Genomic DNA, 9,225 nt, shown 5'->3' with positions numbered 1-9,225 from the left:
GATTCAATCCGAGTTAGTATACGAAAGTTAGGAACATTTTACTACAAAAACCTTATTGAACATTTCAGAAGCTATTTTTGAAAAATTAAAGCAATAGTCATATCACGTACCTTTTGAATATCACTATGGACCAAATCAAAATAAAAATTTCGGGACCATACATACGTATCAAGACATAGCAAAACGGTCTTCGGAAGTCAAGAACGTTAGCCATCCTAGTGGCTCTAAGAATAGGAGTTTCTTTGAAATCATACATATACTTTGTCTGTTTGTTTCACAAAGATCATGCCAAAGAAAGAAAGGGGTAAGCCTTACATACCTGTTCCACGTCCTATTAGCTACGCTTAATTGTCCAAGCTTGCTAGTCTACTTTCAAGAGAATTGACATAATCATTAGACTCGTCGACATATACTTGTCTTAGTCTTTCAAATGAATTCACTTATATTCTTTCGAAATTTCGGCAGCATTGCCCCTGTAAATACAACCATCCCCGAGAATCTAACTCGGCCAAATTATCAACAACAATCCGAGAATTCAACTCGGCCAAATTATCAACAACAATACCAACAATCATATCTCCAACTTCAACAATTATTTCAAATACATTCTAACACTAGCAATCCTTTCTACACAATTCGACGACATTTCATTTATATTCAATTTAACCTCATATAGTCAAGCTAACACCGATGATGTGACATTCAAGTATTAATCCGAAATCATTCTAACATGATTCAAGAACACTTCAAACAATTCAACCAATATACCACTTTACCCGAAACCTTCCAAATTTAACAAGAACGATAACAACACATTTCCTTTCCTTCCAAATTCATAAACTACATTAACAGTCTACTCATTAACAACTCCATCCATATTATTATGGGAAACCATACTAATGTCACATTAACTCATTCAACAATTCCTCAACAATTAAAAATTCATTTCAAGTCATCAAATCTTCATTTTTATTATGGAATCCACAACAACAACAATCAAAATACTAAATAAAATCAATTCATCACATCTACACAACACCACCTCCATTCGGCCACACCATACACACATATATTTCATGAATTTCATCCATTTCTACATACTACAACATTCATAAATCATCCCTAACACAAGTAAAAGAAGATCGAACACATACCTTTCTCCACACATCTCTTCACTCGGCTAGAATCCACAACTTGCACAACGAATACTTTGCTTACTCCAACAATCACTCCATGTTGTTAGGGACGTTCCACTTGGTTGAATTACTAGAAGAAAATGTTTTTTCTTGATGAATTTTCATGGCCTCAATTTTTTGAGCCATGGCCGAACACTACCATATTTCTTTCTTCATGTTTCCTAAGTTGGAAGATGAAATATTTTTTTTCTTGCCTTGTAAGCTTTCTTATATGTACATACATATATATATGTATAGTCCATAAGAGGTTGGACACATGCCCCACCTCATGGCTCAAGGCCATTGGCCAAGCCATGGGTGGGTCCCACTCTCACACACCACACGGCCAACATGGCCCTTTCAAGAACTTTCAAGACTTCTTGTGAAATTCCCATTTTGTCCTTAGCCTTTCACAATATTACAATGAACCATCTTGTGAATTTTCCTTTTTACCCTTAACCTTTCTCAATATTTCCTTACTAATAAACAAATTGTATATTAAATTAACTTTGGAACATAATCTTGTCCTTAACTTCTCGCAATTATCTTGAAATATCCGAATGTACAAAATACGGGCTATAACATCCTCCCCCCCTTTAGAACATTCGTCCTCGAATGTTCAACTGATCTTATGGGTTATACACTTCGGGGGGGGTGGGGGGTCCCTCTTATCGTTGTTCTTTTTCTTTATGATCGAACTCCTCGGTCTTTACATGAGTCCTCATTCCGTGTTATGGGTTTTCTGCTGCGCCAACTTATTATCCTTGTATTCCCCAGATCATTTCTTTTCTGTTATTGTTTCGTCACCACACCTTAACAGAAGCCATGTCTTTGGTACGAAATCTTCACTTGACGATCCAATACGGCCACAGGCTGTTCCTTGCTCTCATTTTATTCACAGCATTGCAGTCCAGTTACACTTATGGTAACTTATGATCCAAGTTCACTTAACTTCTTAGTTCGCCACACCCTTGAGCTCTTGCTACAACCTTTTCTTTACTTCCTTCCCTCATATCTCTTGACACAAGTACACTTGTCTTTGATTTCTTTGTATTGGCGCTCGTTTCGTCCATCGTTATTCCTTATTAGCCCTCCGATGTGGACTCCTTACAATCATAATTGGATATAACTTCTCGTTGATGGTTCATATAATTCCATAGTGTATACTCTCATGCTCCGTATAATTAATGGTCCATGAATTATTTTCTAGTATCCGGTGAACTCTTTTATTTCACTCACAGGCGCTGCGTTCTTTCTTTCTTTCAAAAATTTCCAGACTACCAATTGTTGATACTTTTATTATAATAGTTGTTGTTGTCCGAAATATCCTTTGAATCTTATCATTTTCTCCATCATCCTTTGTGAACTTAGCTTGTAGACCTTTCCTGCTCTCTTTGTTATCCTTTAGAACACGTCGCCGCCTACTTAGATACTGCGCAATTTTTGCTCGATACGGGGGATTCAAATTATGGTCTAACCATATCATAATTCATGTCGGCATGAAGCATTCTCTTAAAGTGTCTTCCATCCTTTCCCTTCATGTCGGCCTCACAGTACACTCATTGTCAATTCCTTTCTACTACTTTCAAGTATCCTTCTGATATGCCGATATGTTTTGAACTCCGGCCCCGAACTAATAAATTTTCCTCTTCTGGAGCCTGAAAATGTTGTGATTCCTTTCGAGCCTAGTATAATATGTTCTCTGCCCCCCCCCCCCCCCCTCCCCTTTTAAAGGGGCTCCTTATATGCCAACAGTCTTCGAGTATCCTTGTCCATGACAATTACCTTATTCCTCGTCTTTCTTTCCAACTCTATGCATAACATATCGAAAACTTCTTAGCCTAAGTTTTTCTTCTACTTTCTGTCTATATCATCATTCTTGTCAACATTCCCATACATTTCCATCCACTATTAGTCCTTTCACTCATTTAGCTCACTTACTCGTAATTCCTCTTAACTATGCGTTTGTGTTGCAGCTGTGAGTCCATATTTTTTTAGCATCCCGCTACTTTTGTTCTCAGCACAGAATCCTTACAGTTTACACTCTCTCTATCCTCACTCATCGAATCCTTTAACTAACCTGTTGTTATACCTTTTCTGCTTTCATCCTTAACCTTCCTTGGGTTTCTTACCTTTTACTTTTCCCGACCTTTTGGTCTCCTTGCCTTCCATTAACTCACTCTCTTTCTTCTCCAAGTGTCATTGTATTAGAACTTTCCAATCTTAACCAGTAGATAAAATAACATCAGCTTACCTTATAACATTCGTGCCATTTATTCTTGTTGTCACTTGAACTTCGGTACCCCTACTCGATTGATGCCTTCTATACTGTAGTACCGGTTGCTGGGACACACATGCCCACCGATACAATCACATGTGGGATATCCTACGCATTCATATATATATATATATATATATGTATATATATACATATATATATATATATATATCTATATATATACATATACATATATATAGATATATACATATACATATATATATATATATATATATATATATAACTCGCCCACAAAATACTTCCAATCGCTATTCAAGCCTATCCTAATTCCAGAGCTGTGATACACTCCCTGTCTCTTCACCAATCTAGTATGCCCTGTCCTACGCGTCCTCTTATGGTCTCCAACTATCCCATATACTCTAGTTTCCCTTAGTCTACTCTAACTTCTCATTTTTCTCTTATGTCTAAATCTATAGGATTCTTGCATACTTCCCAGGGGGTCACCCATCCTAAGATTTCTCTCACCCCAGCACGCTTAACCCCGAAACTTTGATGAAATCCGATGCCTTAATGCTGATATAATCGCGTCCACTTCCTCGCATGACCTTTATTACAGGATCTGGAGCAAGTCGAAGTCTTACAGATTCCGAGACATTTTCGTAACACGTCCTTCCCTTTACAATTACTGTTTTACCCTTTTCGATCCTCAATATTCACCTTTCATTTATGTGTATAACTACTCTTCGTCCCAGATTCCTAGATTCACAATGGTAACGAATATGCCTTCGTCGCCGTTACTTATGCATACTCGATTATCAGCCCGTTTGAATTTCCACTTCACCATCCTTACATAATAATCTACAACAAAACCGATTGTCGACTTTCTGAATCCTCCAACTGACCTTGCTCTTACTAAACCTCGAATGTTATCCATTTTAATCATTCGGACTACTAATCGTCTTTCTCGCAATTATTCTTCATGCCATGCCAAGTCCATAACCCTTCCGAAACAACGCATCCCACTTATCGTCTGTTTACAATATTTCCTTCCCGCACTTCCTTTTGTTAGGCGTACCTAACTAAATGACTTGGTTTTGAATGATTTCTGGCAGAGTCTTCTTTTACAGTTCTTACTATTCAGAATCTGCATACAGCAAACACCAACCATGCCTCACGAGCATACAGTTATACGACACATTCCAGCCATCCAGAGCTTCCAATTTTAGGTAAAAGAACAAGATATCAATTCTTACCCCTGTGACTTTCCATATCTCCACTCACCTTCTTCCGTCGTATATAAGGCTTATATAATGAATCTCATTCCCTATGACTTGGCTCTATCGCACGATCTAAGACAGAAAGAAGGTCAGCAATCCCTAGGTGCCCTGCAGCCTCCTGTTTATAAATGTGGTCGGCTTCACAACCATAAACAGGACTCTACTGGACACGACTTTGCAGACAACCCCTAGGACGACCTGCTCTGATACCACTTTGTCACACCCTAATCCCGCTAGGGTGTGATGGGCACCCGACCCTTACCTAGGGCCGAGCGAACCCTCTGACCCTTAGTACACACATAATTATTTTGGACTTCTAACTCAAATAAAAAGAAATGCATAGTAAGAGCTTTCAGATATGTTCTTTTTCGTTGTTCTCAGATCAAACAAAATCTGTAATCATATGGAATTTATAGCATAACACAGAATGACAAATCGGCTGATGGAGCCGTTTCCAAGACTGACATCCTATACCCACGACTATGTCTGCAAAGTCTCTAACTTCGACCCAAAATATCGTAGCATAATACTCTGACTCAGCAACACTCCAGGAGCAAATAGAGCTTGCCAACTCCGCTGGAACATTTTCTATAGTGGCTTCTACTCATCTGGGTGTACCTGCGTGGCATGAAACGCAGCCCCCGAAGAAAGGGGGTCAGTACAGAATATGTACTGAGCATGTAAGGCATGGAATACAGAAAACAGAACCATGATCGAAACAAGCAGTACAAAAGTAAGTACATTATTCAGAATATCAAAATGCTTATTTTCCAAACACAAAACATGTATGCCGAAGTCATATGTCAGAAGAAGTACAGAAGGTAAGTAGCTTATCAAAAATATCGAAATGCTTACTTTTGAAACACAAATGATGCATATCAAAATCATGCATAGGGCACAGGAACATGGTCGCCACTCCTGTCTTTGGCGCCATAATACATCATACTCCAAAGATTTCATATCTCCGTAACATCTCCGTAACACATAACACATCATAACATATACACGGTACCCGGGAACCGGACACATCATACTCCATAACATATACACGGTACCCGGGAACCGGACATATATACACGGTACCCGGGAACAGGACATATATACACGGTACCCAGGAACCGGACACATCATACTCCGAAATTTATATATATGGAACCCGGCACTCAAGGAAGGGACTCGGTGAACCATATGCACGATACATAGCAGTCCGGGACTCGGTGATAGAGGTAATGACACATGCACGAGAAGAGTAGTGAGAAACTATATGCAATTTAAAACATATTTTTAAGACTCGATGGATACGTACATAAATCGACACTTGAGGATCATAAACACGTTTCGACTCAATCCGAGTTAGTATACGAAAGTTAGGGACATTTTACTACAGAAACCTTATTGAACATTTCAGAAGCTATTTTGAAAAATCAAAGAAATAGTCATATCACGTACCTTGTGAATATCACTATGGACCAACTCAAAATAAACCTTTCGGGACGATACATACGTATCAAGACATAGCAAAACGGTTTTCGGAAGTCAAGAACGTTAGCCATCCTAGTGGCTCTAAGAATAGGAGTTTCTTTGAAATCATACATATACTTTGTTTGTTCGTTTCACAAAGATCATGCCAAAAGAAAGAAAGGGGTAAGCCTTACATACCTGTTCCACGTCCTATTAGCTACGCTTAATTGTCCAAGCTTGCTAGTCTACATTCAAGAGAATTGACATAGTCATTAGACTCATCGACATATACTTGTCTTAGTCTTTCAAATGAATTCACTTATATTCTATCGAAATTTCGACAGCATTTCCCCTGTAAATACAGCCATCCCCGAGAATCTAACTCGGCCAAATTATCAACAACAATCCGAGAATTCAACGCGGCCAAATTATCAACAACAATACCAACAATCATATCTCCAACTTCAACAATTATTTCAAATGCATTCTAACACTAGCAATCCTTTCTACACAATTCGATGACATTTCATTTATATTCAATTCAACCTCATATTGTCAAGCTAACACCGATGATTTCACATTCAAGTTTTAATCCGAAATCATTCTAACATGATTCAAGAACACTTCAAACAATTCAACCAATATACCACTTCACCCGAAACCTTCCAAATTTAACAAGAACGATAACAACACATTTCTTTTCCTTCCAAATTCATAAACTACACTAACAGTCTACTCATTAACAACTCCATCCTCATAATTATGAGAAACCATACTAATGTCACTTTAACTCATTCAACAATTCCTCAACAATTACAAATTCATTTCAAGTCATCAAATCTTCATTATTATAATGGAATCCACAATAACAACAATCAAAATACTAAATAAAATCAATTTATCACATCTACAGAACACCACCTCCATTCGGCCACACCATACACACACATATTTCATGAATTTCATCCATTTATACATACTACAACATTCATAAATCATCCCTAACACAAGTAAAAGAAGATCGAACACATACCTTTCTCCACACATCTCTTCACTCGGCTAGAATCCACAACTTGCACAACGAATACTTTTCTTACTCCAACAATCACTCCATGTTGTTAGGGACGTTCCACTTGGTTGAATTACTAGAAGAAAATGATTTTTCTTGATCAATTTCCATGGCCTCAATTTTTTGAGCCACGGCCGAACACTGCCATATTTCTTTCTTCATGTTTCCTAAGTTGGAAGATGAAATATTTTTTGTCTTGCCTTGTAAACTTTCTTATATATATATATATATATATATATATATATATATATATATATATATATAAGAGGTTGGACACATGCCCCACCTCATGGCTCAAGACCATTGGCCAAGCCATGGGTGGGTCCCACTCTCACACACCACACGGCCAACATGGCCCTTTCAAGAACTTTCAAGACTTCTTGTGAAATTCCCATTTTTCCCTTAGCCTTTCACAATATTACCATGAATCATCTTGTGAATTTTCCTTTTTACCCTTAGCCTTTCTCAATATTTCCTTACTAATAAACAACTTGTATATTAAATTAACTTTGTAACATAGTCTTGTCCTTAACTTCTCGTAATTATCTTGAAATATCTGAATGTACAAAATACGGGCTATAACAACTTATTCTTTTGTGTACATAATTATGGGAATAGCGGGGTCCTGTCCCGCCTATATGATATGTTATACTCTCCTTAGAGGCTCGTATACATGTGTATATGGGTATATATGTCTGGCCTTGTCAGCCTATATTTCGTATATCATTTTTATAGCCTTGTCGGCTCATGTACATTGACGTGGTATAGATGTCAACCATGATATAAAAGCATTGTCGTCCAATGGGACTGGCATGAATGATGAATAGAAATGTATGCTTAATTATGTGGCTCACCTAGATGTAAGTATAAGTGTAAGCCAAGGGGTGCCCGGGTGGGCTAGGACCGGGCGTTCGTCGTGGCCCTCTAGACGGGTCCTGACACCGGGGCATTCGTAAGCCCAAATGACATAAACAGAAACTTCGAAAAGCTGTCTTTAGAATATCCTCAACCGTGATCCTCAACTGATGGTAGCCTGAAAGCAAGTCAATCTTCGAAAACACTGAAGCACCCTGAAGTTGGTCAAATAGATCATCAATATGAGGCATAGGGCACTTGTTCCGAATAGTAACCTTACTCAAATGGAAATAATCAATGCACATCCTCATGGTTCCATCTTTCTTCTTCACAAATAACACAGAAGCACCCCAAGGGGAGACATTCGGTCTAATGAACCGCTTGCTCAATAAATCCTGTAACTGCTTCTTAATCTTTCTCAAATCGCCAGGTTCCATCCCATATGGTGGAATAGAAATAGGGCAAGTGCCCAGATCTAAGTCAATACAGAAATCAATGTCGCGGTCGGGTGGCATGCTCGATAGATCAGATGGGAATACCTTTGCGAACTGGATCACAATAGGAATGGGGTGGAGATGCAACAGTCGTGTCACGCACATGAGCCAGATAAGATAAACACCCCTTATTGACTAATTTCTTCGCCTGAAGGAAGGAAATGATCTTCTTCGGAGCGGGGCTAGGAGTACCACTATACTCAATTCTAGGGATCCCCGGCATGGCTAAGGTGATTGTCTTGGCATGACAGTCCAAGATCGCATGGTAAGGAGAAAGCCAGGTCATACCTAAGATAATATCAAAGTCCACCTTACCAAGAATCATCAAATCTACCCAAGTGTCATACCCCATAAAAGTAACCAAACATGGCCAATAAACCTAATCCACGATAACAGAATCTCTAGCCAGAGTAGACACATGAACAGGTATAACTATGCTATCAAAAGACAAATCCAAAACAACGGCATGATATGTAGACATATACGAATAAGTGGATCCATGATTAAATAACACAGATGCTGCTCTATGACGGACATAAATGGTACCTGAAACAATAACATCTGAGGCCTTTGCCTCCGACCTACCAAAAAATGAGTAACAATGGGCCCCACCACGTCCAGTCTGAGATCCCTCTCTCGCACTCTGGGACCCTCC

Source organism: Lycium barbarum, chromosome 7, assembly GCF_019175385.1.
Source record: "Lycium barbarum isolate Lr01 chromosome 7, ASM1917538v2, whole genome shotgun sequence".
In the NCBI taxonomy this organism is placed as follows: Eukaryota; Viridiplantae; Streptophyta; class Magnoliopsida; order Solanales; family Solanaceae; genus Lycium; species Lycium barbarum.
The sequence above is the reverse complement of the archived record's forward strand: the minus strand, read 5'-3'. Positions refer to the sequence as shown.